We start from the raw sequence: 14,767 nt of genomic DNA on the forward strand, positions 1-14,767 counted from the left end.
GATGGCAAAGATACTGCCAAAGAAATGTGGGAGACTCTCTCTGCGTTATACTAGGGTACTTCCGAGCAGCGAAAGATATACTTAGAGGAGAAGTTGAGATGCATCAGGATGCTAAAGGGGAAAGGCATAGACCACTTCATCACCAGCATTCAGGAGGTTCGAGACCAGTTGTCAGCTGTTGGGGCAGTGCCTCAACCCATGGAGCTAGTGCGATTGGAACTCAACAGTGTATCAAAGGAGTGGCAGGTATTTGTCCAAAGTATATTGGGTAGAGATACCTTGCCAAGGTGGGATAGGATGTGGGTTGATTTGCAGCAGGAGGAGTTGAGACGAGCTTTATTGAAGAGCTCCATCAGTGGCAACAACAACGGATCGAAGCAGGTGAAGGAGGAGGAGAATGTGGCCCTTGCATCTAAGGGTCCCAGTCAGGGACAGGGGAACCAGAGGAAGAAGAAGGACCTGTCGAAGGTCAAGTGCTTCAGATGTGGGGAGATTGGTCACTACAGTACCCAGTGTCCTCTCAAAAAGAAGGACAAGGAGGAGAAACAGGACCAATAGGCAGCTTCAGCAAAGATCGATAGGTTGTCCTCCAAGCTGGAGGAAGACTTGCTATGGAGGGGCCCACAGTATCTAATAGCAGGATGGATCAGTGATAGTTGATGCAGTCAGATGCTAGAGTGATAGTTGCAGAGACTAGTAGCAGTAAGATGTTGGGGAGCGCAGTGCAAAGTCAACAACAATGCAAATTCTTTAGTGACAATACAGATGCTAGTAGCAGTCAGAGACTTGGGAGACAGATGCATCATACTGATCACTGTTGATTCAGTATTTTGGATGCTTTTCAGTTGCAGCAACAATAGATGAGAGGGAGTTGCAGTGCAGATGCAGTGTTGGCAGTGGTATGACAGTGTCAGCAACAACACAGATGCAACATATATCAGAGTTGCGCAGTGGTTGGTGGGAAGTATGGTTAGACATCAGCAGCATGATAGGAGATGATACAGAGATAGGGTGTTGTAGCGTGCTACAGGGAGTACAGTAGCACTAGAACACATTCCTTGGGAGTGTTAGTTTTTGTAGCCTCGGATGTGTTCTAGCCTTGAAGTTTTGCGGAGAGGCCAGAATATATTAGATCTCCAAAACCCAGAATTTTTTTCTGGAAATTCCGCCTAGAAATGACTTCATTAGATTATTAACCAATTTTTTAAATATTTCCTAAGTCTAAACTTAACGAATATGGTTAATTAATCAGTATTAATTAAGTCTAGGCGAGAATCATGTAGAAACTCACACAGATCGATCCAGAGATGACCCTAGCCATCAATTATGTCTTAATCTTGGCCGTTGGTGCTCTAACAGAGGATTATAGGAGGAGGTCGATGTGGTGATGGAGAAGGCACTTGAGAAGGTTCGATTTCTGAGAAAATCGATTTCCAGAGTAGCAACAATTAGTTGTCGTAGAGAGAGAGCTAGAGATCGAAGCAGTGTGAGAGGGGCAAAGACAAGTGAATCTGGAGGAAAGATTTCCAGATCCGGAGAGGCAGTAGCAAGAGGGCCGAGTTATCCCAGAGAGGCAACGCAGTAACTTCAACAAGGCAGATCGATTTGCTGGCAAGAAAAATCGTTCTCAGTTCTAGAGGCTGGGCAGAGGTTCCAAAAGGCTAGAGAGATGATTTCCTCATCAACTGGAGGCAGAATGACTTCATCAGAGGCAGTTTTGAGCCACACGTGTGGGAAATTGTGCAGAGGTAGCGCAGAAGGGCTCAAGCTGGGGTTTGGGCGACCAATTTGCTGAAGGCAAGTCGTGCTAGAGATCGCATGTGGGAGAAGGGAAATTCCCTTAAGTATTTTGCCCAAATTTTCTTGTTATGGATTGCCAGTTTCAGGCATCTAGATTGTAGTCATATTTTTCACTGCTGCATAATATTAAAACCCTCATCTGCTGCACCAGTTTTCCCGCATTGGGTTTTTCCGGGGAATTTTGTCCAAAAACAATTGTGTTATTTTTTGTGTGTATGTGCTAACATTGCTTCCAACATTTATTCTTCTGCAGTTTTATTTGTGTAGATTGTAGTGTGATTTATTCAGTATTTGCCGTAACAAACAACAAATAAATTGTTAAATAAAATTAACAAATAGAAGAATAATTTCCAATTGCTACAATAGGATTCTCGTTTGGAATTTTCACAAGAGTCTCTTCAATCTGTAGGGTGGTAGGGTGGTGCAAGACGGGAGAGTAGAGTCTCCTTTAGGTTAGGGCCTGAGAACACTTCAAGGCGACAGGGTGGTGCTAGGGTAGGTTTGAGCCTGTGCAGGGCTTTGGAGTCTCCTTTAAGTTGGAGCTTCCTATTAATGTAATCTTTAAAAGACCTATATTAAGAACCATTCAGTGGCTTTTCTCTCGGAAGGGTTTCCACCTAAAAATATCCTGTCTACTGCCTTTGATATTGTGCATTATTGATTGGTGTTGATAATTTATGATCTGATGCAATTGTTAATTAATGTTTTGAAGTTTAAAAATTAACTAATTGAAGGGAAATACTGAGTCCTAATATTTAATGGACAAAACTATGCACTTTGGAGTGGAAGGATGAAAGCATATGTGCAAGCACAAGGATATGATGTTAGCACTCCATAACGACGAGATACAAAGAACCCTCGACACCTCCAATATATGATGTGTTGATTTGGGGTAGTATTGGATGTGCTCTAGCAACGAAATTTGGTGGAGAGGTTGGGGCACATGAGATCTCCAATACCCAGAAAGGGTTTGGGCAGATTCTGAACAAATCAGGAGATATTAAAATAATTAATATTTTTAATGGAGTCCCTAAGTCTAAACTTAGGGAAAATAAAATATTAATGTGTATTAATATGAATCTGTGTTAGAATGGTCCAAAAGACATGGATCAAGCCAGATCTAATTTTAGCCGTTGATTAGGGACTTAATCTCGACTGTTGAGATGTCAACAGGAAAAGTATAAGCGGAGGCTTGAGGGGCACTTGGAGAAGACACTGAGGGAGACCAGTCAGTGCAATTTTTGGAGCGAGGTTTGCTGAGAAATAGAACTAGTGCTCTGGAGAGCAGTCAGGAGGCAGCAAGTACGGGACAGAGAGAAGGGAGATCAACGCAGAGGAAGAAGAGGCAGACGCAGAGCTAGAGGAAGCCACGCAGAGGTAGCAGAGACTGCGCAGAGCTAGAAGGGCCTGCGTCATCCACGCAGAGGCTGCAGGAGTGATGCAGAAGGCCAGAGAGGCTGTCCAGAGCCTCGGTGGGCTGACACAGAGGGTTTGAGGCTAACGCAGAGGGTTTGAGGCCGACGCGGAGGGTTTCAGGCTGACGCAGAGGTCAGTAGGGCCTACGATGGATTCAAAAGAACTGCTGAAAATTTGTCTATCTGTGGGTAAGCTAGTTTGGCACCCTGTTGTACTAGAAAATTGCTGAATAATAAAATCCTCCCTAGTTGCACCGGTTTTCCCACATTGGGTTTTTCCGGGGACATTAGTCCAAAATAACTGTGTCAATGTGTGCATATGGTTGTTTCTGTATTACAGTGTGATATCTGTAGCAATATTTATTATAATGTTTGTTAAAGTAATTTCATGAATAAATTATGATGAAATAAGTAGGAAAAGTAAATCAGTTGCTGCAGTGAGAGAATTTTCACATGCTATCAGAGCAAGTAATCAAAGATAGAAAGGGAAAATCGGTTATGGGTCGAGACCACGATGCAGAGGCATCCACCTTAGGGGACTGTCGCAGATTTTCAGAAGATTGTACAAGAGAGAGATTTTGATTTCTCTATGTTGGCTTCCAGGTTGGAAGAAGAAGTGGCATGCATGACTAGTGCTGCATCATCAGAAGTATGGTATATAGATAGTGGAGCCTCGTGGCATATGACGGGAATTAGGGAGTGTTTCTTAGAATATTGAGAAGAGAAGATGAACTTTCAGATCACCATGGGGAACAAGGCAAAGTGTACTGCAGTAGAAAAGGGTGCCATAGTTTTTCAGACAGAATCCGGAGAGCGGTTTCGTGCCACAAATGTACTGCATGTACCAAGATTGGGGATGAACTTACTTTCTGTGTCACAACTACAAGACAAGGGCTATGACGTCTACTTCATCAAGGAAAAGGTATACGTCAAACACTCAAGCTGGAACAAGAAAGTGTAGATCGAGATCAAAAGTAATCAGTTGTATAGACTACAACTAGAATCTCCAATGGCACTAATAGGCAATCATGGGGACAAAGACCTGAATGAACTATGGCATAGAAGGATGGGTCACTTGCACCATGGAGCTCTGAGAATTCTCAGGAGCACTGTAAAAGGAGTTTCGGATCTGAGTACGGAACGAGATGATGTATGCAGAGGATGTGCTCTAGGAAAGTATGCCAAGGCGGCATTTCCTAGGAGCAACCACAGGGCCAAGAATGTACTAGGATTGATACACTCAGATATTTGCGGACCTATGTCCGTCAAAGCTCTCAGTGGTGCCGATTATTTCTTTACCTTCGTTGATGACTGCTCAAGGAAAACTTGGATCTATTTTCTGAAAACCAAGGATGAGGTTTTTTGTCGATTCAAAGAGTTTAAGGCTCTAGTAGAGAATCTGACAGGTAAGAAAATAGAAGTCTTGCACTCAGATAATGGTGGAGAGTATGTCGATAAGGACTTCACCGATTATTGCGCTAAGGAGGGCATCAGAAGGGAGTGGACAACTCCCTACAATCCGGAGCAAAATGGGGTACCAGAAAGGAAAAATGAGACTATTGTAGAAGCAGCTAGGGCCATGCTTTATGATCAGGATATGCCAAAATTCCTGTGGGCGGAAGCTTGCAACACAATTGTCTACGTTCAAAACAGGGCTCCTCATCAGGCATTGGGCAAGATTACTCTAGAGAAAGTCTTCACTGGGAAGACACCTGAAGTCAGTCATTTTAGGATATTTGAGAGTTTGGCATATTGTCGCATACCCGAAGAAAAGAGGAAGAAGTTGGATCAGACTGCAGAAAAGGGGTATTTGGCAGGATATAGTGAGAACGCTAAGGCATACAAGATCTATCTTCTAGGGAGCAGGAAGGTAGTAGTATGACGAGATGTAAAGTTCATGGAGGACAAAGCTTTCAGAAGATCTCGCGAAATGCCTTCCAAGGAGCAGTTGAAAGAGGATCCGTTGGTCATGCCTCTTCAACCAACGGAAGTGAAGAATTCTTCCTCAGATCAAGAAGATATTCAGGATGAGGAAGAGGAGCGAACAGAAACACTTGTTGGCAGAGGAAGAACCAGCAGGGAACTTTGTCAAATTCTGCGTGATGCAGAGAACTTCATTGGAGAGCCAAGGAACAATAAAAGGGAGCGAAAACAACCAGACAGGTATCAGGCGTTAGTAGCTCAGGCTGGAGAGCCTGCTAGCTTCAAGGAGGCAACTAAGCATCAGGTTTGGCTAGATGAGATGGTGGAGGAGTATAACTCCATAATGGTATACGATGTTTGGGAGGTGGTGTCAAGGCCTCAAGACAGATCTGTGGTAGGTTCAAGATGGATCTACAAGATCAAATATGTTGTGGACGACAATGTTGAAAAATACAAATCCAAGTTTGTGGCTTAGGGGTATGCTCAAAAGGAAGGGATTGACTATGAGGAAACCTTTGCACCGGTAGTCAGGTATACATCTATTAGGACTGTGATATCTCTTGCAGCCTAGATGGGATGGGAGGTCCATCAAATGGATGTCAAGAGGGAATTTCTGAACGGGGTAATAAAAGAAGAAGTATACATTGAACAACCAAAGGGCTTTGAAACTCATGAGAAGAAGTCTCATGTATGCAGACTGAAGAAAGCCTTGTATGGGCTGAAGCAGGCACCAAGAGTGTGGTATGGTCAAATAGATGGCTACCTGCAGAAGATGGGGTTTGTTAAGAGTGACATAGATCCGAATCTCTACTATTTGGTCGTAGAGAGTGAGCCACTTATCTTAGTATTATATGTGGATGATCTCTTCCTGACAGGATCATTGAGACTCATTGAAGACTGTAAAAAGAATCTAGCCACAGAGTTCGATATGAAGGATCTGGGATGAATGCACTATTTCCTAGGGTTGGAAATTTGGCAGTAGAAAGGAGAAATCTTCCTTGGGCAAGGAAGGTATGCTACAGAAATCCTGAAAAGGTTTGGGATGGGAGACTGTAGACCTATGGCTACGCCAATGATCACCAACTGGAAGAAGATTGATGCATCAGAAGACAAGGATGTCGATCCCACCCTATATTGACAGCTCATAGGGTCTCTGATGTATCTAGTCAATACCAGGCCATATATTTGCTACACTGTCAACACCCTCAGTCAGTTCATGGTGGAACCAAAGAGGGCTAACTGGGAAGCAGCCAAGCACGTTCTCAGGTATTTACAGGGAACAGTTGATTATGGGCTCTTGTACAACAAGGGGAAGGATATCAGGTTGAGTGGATTTACTGATGCAAATTGGGCAGGAAGTTCAGTGAATCGGAAAAGTACCTCAGGGTACTGTTTCAACATTGGATCAGGAATGACCTCCTGGTGGAGTAGGAAACAAAAGTCCGTGGCTCTGAGCTCGTCTGAGGCAGAATATATGGCAGCAAGCACAACTTCGTGTGAGGCCATATGGCTTAGAAAACTGCTGGTAAACCTATTTAGAAGAAATATGGAGGCGACCAGGATCATGTGTGATAACCAAAGTTGCATCAAACTCTCTAAGAATCCAGTTTTCCATGATAGGTCGAAGCATATTGATATCCGGTGTCACTTTGTCAGAGATTGTGTCCAACGAGGAACTGTACAGTTGAGCTATACTCCTACAGGGGAACAAGTGGCAGATATCCTCACCAAGGCCCTTGGAAAGTCAAAATTTGACTACTTCAGGGAAAAGATGGGGATGGTAAAAAACCCATTTCAAAAGTAGTGTGTTAGCAGTACGAATGAAGAGGGAGTTGCAGTTGCAGTGTTGGGAGAAAGGACCAACAGCAGCGCAAATGCAGAGGGAGTTGCAGTGCAGATGTAGTGTTGGGAGAAAGGACCAACAACATCACAGATGTAGAGGGAGCTATCGTATAGATGTAGCAATGACAGTAGCAGAGTCATGGGCTGCAGTACAAGAGGCAGCAATGCAGAGGATGTTGGGCAGGAAGGCCTAGCATCAACACAAGTACCGATGCCGGATGATTAGAGTAATACTTAGTGGGAGTATTGCTAGAGCACAATCCTCGCTAAGAGGGAGTGTTGATTTGGGGTAGCATCGGATGTGCTCTAGCAACGAAATTTGGTGGAGAGGTTGGGGCACATGAGATCTCCAATACCCAGAAAGGGTTTGGGCATATTCTAAAAAGATCAGGAGATATTAAAATAATTAATATTTTTAATGGAGTCCCTAAGTTTAAACTTTGGGAAAATAAAATATTAATGTGTATTAATATGAATCTGTGTTAGAATGGTCCAAAAGACATGGATCAAGCCAGATCTGATCTTAATCGTTGATTAGGGACTTAATCTCGGCTGTTGAGATGTCAACAGGAAAAGTATAAGAGGAGGCTTGAGGGGCACTTGGAGAAGACATTGAGGGAGACTACTCAGTTCAATTTCTGGAGTGGGGTTTGCTAAGAAATAGAACTAGTGGTCTGGAGAGCAGTCAGAAGGCAACAAGTATGGAACAGAGAGACGGGAGATCAGGCACAGAGGCAGACGTAGAGCCAGAGGAAGCCACACAGAGGCAGCAGAGACTACGCAGAGCTAGAAGGGTTTGTGTCATCCATGCAAAGGCTGTAGGAGTGACGCAGAAGGCTACGCAACCTCAGTAGGCTAACGAAGAGGGTTTGAGGCTGACACAGGGGGTTTGAGGCTGATGCAGAGGGTTTCAGGCTAACGCAGAGGTCAGTAGGGCCTACGCTGGATTCAAAAGAACTGCTGAAAATTTGTCTATCTGTGGGTAAGCCAGTGTGGCACCCTGCGGTACTAGAAAATTGTTGAATAATAAAATCCTCCCTTGCTGCATTGGTTTTCCCACATTGGGTTTTTCCGGGGACATTAATCCAAAATAATTGTGTCAATGTGTGATATGGTTGTTTCTATATTACAGTGTGATATTTGCCGCAGTATTTATTTTAATGTTTGTTAAAATAATTTCATGAATAACTTATGATGAAATATGTAGGAAAAGTAAATCAGTTGCTGCAGTGATAGAATTTTCACATGATGCAGGTGGTAAGTTTTATCACTGTAATGCTAAAGTTGGGAATGCTATTTTGAATCGTCTAACATAATCAATGTATATTAAAGTAATGCATTGCACATCTGCAAAAGAAGTTTGGGATAAGCTCCAAAACATATATGAAGGGGCCAAAAAGGTCAAGGAGGGAAAGCTTCAGACTTTTAGAGGACAATTTGAGCAGCTGAGAATGAATGAAGACGAAAATATTGTAGCTTATTTTCTCTAGGTTGATGAAGTAGTAAACGCCATACAAAGGTTGGGAGAATCAATGGAAAAGTAGGTAATTGTTTGAAAAATACTGAGAACGCTCTCGATGAGGTTTGATACTAAAGTCTTAGTGCTAGAAGAAAGATCAGATTTAGAATATGTCGGCATGGACGAGCTACATGGAATACTTATAGCCTGTGAAATGAGAACAAAACAAGAGAACCCATCCAAAAGAGAAGCAACCTTTATAACATCTAAGAAAATAGGAATAAACAGGCAACAATTAGAGCCAAGCCCCAGTTGCAGTTGTAGTGATGTTCCAGATGAAGAAATTGCCAATTTTGCGAGGAAGTTGAAGAGAGGAATCGACAAGTACAAAGGTAAGGTCCCCTTGAAGTGTTTTAATTGTGGTGAAATTGGCCATTTTGCTTCAAAATGGGCATATGCCAAAAACTCAGACAATGATAATGAAGAAGAAGCTCCTAAGAAAGTAAAGGAGAATGAAAGAAAATACAAGAAAGAAGTTAAAAAGAAAGCCTTCAAGAAAAGTTTCTATTCAAAAGAAGATAACTCTTCATCCAATGAAGAAAGCGATACCAATAGTAAAAGTGACATAGGAAGAGTGTTATTCGTGCCAAGAGAAAATTGAAAGAAATCTCCTAAAGAAGATGAGGAAGAAGGCGAAGTACACCTTGAAAGAGAACTTATCAACGCATTAAAGGATCTAAAGGAAGAAAGGAAGAACATGAAGGCATTTGAAGCTGAATTGAGTGAAGTTCGAGAACATGCTATAAGTCTCAACAAGAAAGCTAAAGAATCAGAGAAGATCATCATCAACCTGAAAGTCCAATTATAAGAAGCCAAAAATATTCAAGAAACACTCAAAAACCAACTAGAAGAAAATAGCAAAAAGAAAGAAAATATCAAGAAGAAAGAAAATTTGGAAGTAGAGATAGTCACTCTAAGAAAGGAAGTTCATAAGAAAATGTCCATTAAAATTTTGTTAACCGCACCAAAATGTTGGATGAAATCATTAGCACTCAAAGACAATGTGACGAAAATCCTAGATTAGGCTACAAGCCCTCCTATGTTGAGAGGGGCTTGTTGACCACTACGTGTCAACGACCCATAGCAGTACACCCGCTTTTTTCGCAAAGGGATAGCGCCTGATCGACGTGTCCATGCCGTTCAACTATCATTGTCAGCCTGATCATCATGTTATAATGTAAACCCAGTCTGCATGTGTATAATGTAAATAATATCAATAGACCCGTGTCGTGTATGTAATCACCTAGGTAAACTTACTTTTCTTGTGATGATCTACATTCCGGGAGGTTTTTTGTCTCACCGATCCATTCTCGGATGGTCAACAAAGTTTTCCTTCAGCCTTACCCCAAAGTTGGAATGGATTTTGTCACTGGGATCTTAGGGGAGTCCTAGTGTTCTAGATCGAGTCTATGTAAAAGTGATTTGGGAATAATCTTAACTATTTGGTTAAGTTATTTTATTACAAATTGTTTGATTTGCTATATTATATTTGTGTCGCAGAATTGGGTAGTTTGTGAGGGTCTTTTGCAAATGGGTTTTCTCCCTTGAGATGTAAAAAATGTAAAAAAATCATGATGTAAAGTGTCTTGAGAGTAAGCAAAATAATTTATCCCCTCATAGGTTAATTAATTAAATTTTCTGGTCAAAATTAATTAATAAACCTAAGCCAAAAACTTGATTAATTATAGGTCCTAGGTAAATTTAAATTCTCCAAAGGCAAAATTCGTTGATCCTTAAAAAAATAAATTTTAAGAGGTCCAGGGACTAAGGTTAATTGATTATTTTGCTAAATTTTAAGCCTTTGGTCCTTGGGGTTAAGTCAAAGTCAAAATTTTGAGGAAATTAATTCGAAAATTTAATTTTTGAATTAATTAAAATGCATTTAATTGAAAAATTCGAAATTTCCTCAATAATATAAAATTTCGACGGATGAGATTAAAAGAAATTTTGATCCTCATCAATGGCCGAGATTGCTTTGACGAAGATCACTCGAACTAGCCATTGGAGGATTTATCTTTAAATAGGAGGTCATTTTGTTAGTTAGGATGATCCGACCTTTTGATCGTGTACTAAGCTCTCAAGCTCTCTTGTATATTTTTTTGAATTAATGCAAAAGTCTTTGGGGTTTCAATGTAGTGTTCCTCTTCATGAATTTATGGTAACATTGTTTTAACTTTTGCTTAATATTTTGTGAAAACTATCAATCAATAGCTCTCTTAGAATAATCTGAATACGGGTATCTTATTTAGTTTGTTGGATCGAGGGTAACATTTTTAATTTTGATTGAAGTAGCAGGTATCTCTATTTCTTCATAATTTAATTGTTGTTCTATTTCTCTACTTGATTTGATGGTTGAACTAATGTTTGCAGAAGATCTCTCATGTTCTCATTGAGCGTTTGGGAATAGTCCTCGGTTGGACCAGCCAACTCTCAACACATATTTTATGAAGAGCCTACTTCATATAAGCTTCAGGGTTTATCTAACGATAATCTTTTCTCTGCAGGGTGTTTTTAGGTTAGTACCTCTTTAAAATTTCAAAATCTTTTAAATATTTTGTGGAAATTTTGATAGATCTAGCTATTAAAAGCTTTAGATTATTAGATCTGGGAGCGGAGCTGGACTCATACTCCTAAGATTTGATAGATCTGTTATTTATTTGTATAGATTTGTGAATTATTTGTATAGATCTGTTATTTACTTGTGTAGATTTGAAATTTTTGTAACATAATTTTGAATTTTAACACTTGGGTTTTTGAGATTTTCTCTATTTTTGTACATATTGGGTATTGGGTTTTTCTCTTTTCATTTGTGCAGGAATAGATCTGAGAAATCAGCCAAGTAAATCTTCAGATCTAAGCTAGATCTAGACCCTGGAGGGCAAGATATGGGCTCAAAGATTGTTTGCAGGAATAGATCTGAGAAATCAGCCATGTCAATCTTCAGATCTAAGCTAGATCTAGACCCTGGAGGACAAGATCTGGGCTCAAAGATTGTTTACAGGAATAGATTCGAGAAATCAACCAAGTAATCTTCAGATCTAAGATTTTTCAAGCAGATATGGGGGTTTTGAGACAAATCTAGGCCCTGGAGGGAAATATTTTATCCCAAATCTTTTCAGAAGGCCAACCATTAAAGATTTTCCAATAAATCCGAAGATTTGAAGCAAAATAATTTTTTTTCAGAACAAGGGTTTCAAGTTTTTGGGCTCCTAAGCTCAGATCTGCCTTCTTCTAGCCCAACGTTAGTTCTATTGGGCCTAGTGCTAGTTCTCATTGGCCCTAGAGTCCCTTGCTCCATTTCTGATGTTGAATATTTGATTTTCTGAAGCTAATCATTGGTGGGTTTTTGCAGAAAATTTGGTAAAAATTTGTGTTTCAGATATTGAATTTTTTTTTTGGCAACTTGGGCAAGTCATCTTCAAGGCCCAGGGCCTAAGGGTTTGATCTCGAAACCATCTTTTTCCTCACTGTTTGCTGTCATTTATGTTTGATGTGTATCAAGAATTTGGCCTAGATCTACATTTTGGGTCATTGTTATCTCTGAATTATTCTGTTTTTGAAGTCTGAAATATAACAATGGAAAAATTTCATGTGGGTTAGCTTAAAATCAGTTCCTAAGTTGTCTAATACATTAAGGAATTAATTTCTTGAGTTGGGCATTCATCATTAGGCTTGTTTCATGTTTTAATTGCTGGCTGTAATAAGTATATCAGATCTGATATAATTCCAGAAATCACATCATAATAGACTGAAAATTTTTGATAATTCATGTGGGCAAGCTTGGAAAAATTTCAGTAAATTTTTGGCATAAAGATATCATTTGTAGCTTACTGTTTTTGTTGTCATATTGTTGCTATCATAAAGTTTTTATTACTGCTGTCCTAAAATTAATTTATGAAAATTAAGTACTCTGTCATGGAATTGTGATAAAATGCATATCCTTTAATTCATAAACAGAGTATTTTTTTTGAGCATCTGTTGACATTGATATCGAATTGCAAAGTTATTTTTGTTCTCTTTGAGCTAAATTGTATCAAGAAGATTTGAAATAAGCCGATGTTTTAACTATAGTATCTTCAAGAGTTTCTTTTCTAAGTCTTCATCTAAAAAAAAGACGAGCATTTCATTGGGTAATTGAGGGCTTTTGCGGCATAAGTGTTTTCCCATTCTCGAGTCTAACTTCATCTCATCTTCTGGTGCATTTGCATATAAGTTAACTTTGCATAGATAAAATTTACTTCCAAGCATAAGCTTGGTCGATAGATGGATAGATCTCTATCCGTCTTTTTTTGAGAAGCTTGTTTTAATAGTACTTAAAACGGTGACCTTGCAGTCATCAGAGCCACAATTCTCTATTCGTCTTTTCTTGAGAAGCTTGTTTTAATAGTACTTAAAACGGTGACCTTGCAGTCATCAGAGCCACAGTTCTCTGCAGCGCCAGAGGCACGAGGTATGTTAGAATTTAAGGAGAGGTATCATTAATCACACCTTAGTGTGTTTCTCCTAATCTACTCTCTGCGAGTTACTACGAAATCAGGCTCAACATAGAAAGGATTGAAGGGTTCACATTTAAATAGGCATTTAACTAAAATTAACCAAGATTCTTGCATCTCACATTAGTTTTAAGATCTGCATTTCATATAAAATAGTCATTCATCTAAGTAGCAGTTGCTAATTGATTACTTGGTCTTAATTTCCCTAGCAAGATCGTTGACTCTATAAGGCACTGGTATCAATCGTTTAAAATCTAATCAAATCCTATAAGTCTTGTTAAATCTTAATCAAGTACTTGATTGCTTCACTGTGTCTTCCGAATTGGTTGGTTCCCAACTAGTTCTTCTTCATTCCACTTTTCCATAGGGTCTACCCCCTTAGCTTGCTGTAGGGAGACAACTTAAATAGAGAGATTGGGGATCAGGGTGACAGCCCCTGATCTGAGCCATTGTCGCGGTGCCTAGACATTCTGTGCGACAATAGGGCTCAAGCTCCATGACAACAAGAAAAGAAGTAGAGCAGAAAAGTTGTGCAAGTGTCATCAAGGGTTCCATCATGAAGGAAGAACGCACGCTCTCAAAAGAGATTCAAAGAGCGTAGAGTCAACAACCTGCAGTAGAGAGGACTCGAGATGAAGTTTACAAAAAAGTTGCACCACTAAGAAGATTTCCCACTTCGAGGCACTCTAGTATATTTCTTGGTTATTGTTATTCATGTACTAACTTTGGGCACAAGGCTAGGGATTGTAGAGCTTATGATAGGAATGATTATCAAAATTATTATCAAAATCCTAGAAGCAAGTTCATAGGAACGTAAGGAAGATAGTTGCACCATCATTCAGGTATCATGTAGAATGCTTCAAATGATACAACTATGTACATATAGCTCATGACTGCACAAGCATGATGAAGTCTCCTTGAGAGAAAATACCAATTTCAGGAACATAAATGTTTGGAGAAGAAAATAAGAGCAAGAAGAATAGGTAAATGAAGAAATCCCAAAGTCCATGTTTTTAGGAATTGAAAAGACATTGATCATGATGAATCTACAAATGGAGAAGATATCGAGAATCGGGATGAGGAACTTGAAACAACAAAGGTTTATATATCATTGTGAACAATCTAGTTGAAGACTCCCTGCCCTGTGGATGTTGAAGAGGGGGAGTCTAAGCAGCAATGTTTGAAAATTGGAAGATCTATCCTTTGATAGGTTGATAGATGGGAGAAGTCGTCAGATTAGCATTCAACATTGTGGGCAGATTAGTAGAGAAGCAAACTTGTCAAGCAAAGTCATGAACAAAATTGTAGAAGGACTCGTGGTTTTGTTGACAGGTAAAATTAGTTGTGGCCTAAGTCACCTGACACGGGGATTCGGGACACGTAGGATTCGGGATTCGTGGTGTCGGATTCGGGACACGCTGACCCCCCGGAACAGGACACGTTAGGACACGTTATATATTATTTTATTAAAATATATATATATATTAAAAATTAGATATTATCATATTTCTTACACAAATTTTAATTAATGATACAAATTTATTGATTTCAAACATAGATCTTCATCTATAGCTATTAGCATGCATAGTACATACAAAATTCAAATAAATGTCAGTGGTACTGGTCACATAAATGATAAATCTATTAAAAATTTAAATCATGATTCATAATTCATAACTGAAAGACAACTTACAACTACAAGATAGTAAGATAAACACACTGACAACTGTAGTTTTCTCATTAAGTCATCAAATCAAAATGTGTTACATAGGTAG

The 14,767-nt window shown here is 39.7% G+C and overlaps 1 protein-coding gene across 4 annotated transcripts in view; it reads left to right on the plus strand.

Moving 5' to 3' along the window:
- The window catches only part of LOC149146795 (2-oxoglutarate (2OG) and Fe(II)-dependent oxygenase superfamily protein), a 358,726-nt gene that overhangs the window by 317,501 nt on the left and 26,458 nt on the right, over positions 1 to 14,767 (plus strand). Inside the window, exon 8 of one of the 4 annotated variants that reach the window (XR_016264572.1) lies at positions 10,870 to 11,014. The exons of the other annotated variants lie outside the window; for them this stretch is intronic. The gene's annotated coding sequence lies outside the window, so the exon portion shown is untranslated. The remainder of the gene's footprint in view (positions 1 to 10,869; positions 11,015 to 14,767) is intronic. 4 annotated transcript variants of the gene reach the window in all.

Source organism: Pinus tabuliformis, chromosome X (genome assembly GCF_031772625.1).
Source record: "Pinus tabuliformis cultivar Carrire ecotype Pingquan chromosome X, CPIR1, whole genome shotgun sequence".
Classification (NCBI taxonomy): Eukaryota; Viridiplantae; Streptophyta; class Pinopsida; order Pinales; family Pinaceae; genus Pinus; species Pinus tabuliformis.